The sequence below is a fragment of the Priapulus caudatus genome, unplaced genomic scaffold (genome assembly GCF_000485595.1).
Source record: "Priapulus caudatus unplaced genomic scaffold, Priapulus_caudatus-5.0.1 Scaffold2592, whole genome shotgun sequence".
Lineage (NCBI taxonomy): Eukaryota > Metazoa > Priapulida > Priapulimorpha > Priapulimorphida > Priapulidae > Priapulus > Priapulus caudatus.
In genome coordinates this window covers 16033-17384 of record NW_014579653.1, presented here as the reverse complement: position 1 = coordinate 17384, position 1352 = coordinate 16033, and the positions used below count along the sequence as shown (strand labels likewise).

Sequence of the window (1352 nt, the reverse complement as noted above, 5' to 3'; positions counted from 1 at the left end):
CAGGCAGGCAGGCAGGCATACAGGCTGACAAACAGACAGGCAGGCAGGCAGGCAGACAGACAGGAAGAGAGGCAGGCTGGCAGGCAAGCAGGCAGGCAGGTTTTGTTTCTGACAACGGGCCCTTGGTTTGCAGACGAATCTCTGACCTCCTGATTCGTCGTACCCACGCTGCGATTTTGGCAACGCCTCCTAACCTTCCGTTTTTGCCGAGCGTTATTTTAACGAGGTTTTCGCGTCTGGCGATTGATCGGGTTCGTGATGTCGGGTCGGTGTGTGACTTTGCGGGGTTTGAAATGTCAGTGGTGCCGGATCGGTCGGGCAACGTATGCTGGAATCCTCGGATTTATCAGATTTTTATTGGCGAAAAAGGTCATCTGGTTCGTGTTTCGATTGAACTCTTCTGGAGCCGATGGATGGTCTTGTTTTTACTCTGTTTGGAAAAAGGTCATCTGGATGGGCTTGTTTTTACTCTGTTTGGCATTGATGCACTCTTGTGTTTTACCCTTCGATGGGCATCGATGCTCTTGTGTTTTCCATCCGATGGTCGTTGACGCTCTTTTGTTTTTATTTTTTCGCAGAAGGAACAATTTAGAGGAAACTGCGAGAGACAATCGAAACCTTGTCCGTGTGTAATAATGGGAAAAAAGGTAAGTTGCCCGCCGCTCGCCCGCCCGCCCATCCCCCCCCCATTCTGTATCACTTGAGATCCACCACACTTGCTTCTCATTACTCATACTTTAGGTGGTGTGGGGGGTCGTCTCGTCGTCAGAAACATGTTTAGACTTCAGTTTTTCATGAATTCATTTCAATGAATTCAGTTTAGCGCCAGCGCGCAGCAGTTACCGACAATGACGCGTTAATTAGTATCTATGGTATTCCTTTAGAACGCGCACGTATGAATACGAACAATAGATCACATTATGCATGATGTTTTTATACTGCTCGGGATGTTCTAATAGATTACTCTGTATTAGGCACTGATGAGTGTGGAGCTTTCTCTCCACACGAAACAGTTCTGTATGCAATAAACAGAGTCAAAATTACTACCGTGTCCGTATAACTTTATCTATATTTGCTCTACTCATGGTAGTATTGAGCACTCTCGACACACGAGTTTATAAACAACCGAGATTTATTGGAATCTATCTATATATATCAAGCTCTTGATATATATATATATATAAGTCTGGATGCTTGAGTCTATACTGTCGATGCGTTAAGTTGCAGAGCGTAATAAATTGTAGTCTGTAGATAAATTAAAGACAAGACATCACTTTTAGCCGTTACTCCGAGTTTCACGCTTGTAACGCGATCATTTAGATTTTTCATTAAAGTCTGTCTGATGATCGCGT

At 44.5% G+C, this 1352-nt stretch overlaps 1 long non-coding RNA gene across 1 annotated transcript in view; it reads left to right on the top strand.

Annotated features, from left to right (window-relative positions):
- The first annotated feature begins 568 nt into the window (after positions 1-568).
- The window catches only part of LOC106818856, a 6085-nt gene continuing 5301 nt past the window's right edge, over positions 569-1352 (top strand). The window contains exon 1 of the long non-coding RNA XR_001395309.1: positions 569-647. This is a non-coding gene — a long non-coding RNA (uncharacterized LOC106818856). The remainder of the gene's footprint in view (positions 648-1352) is intronic.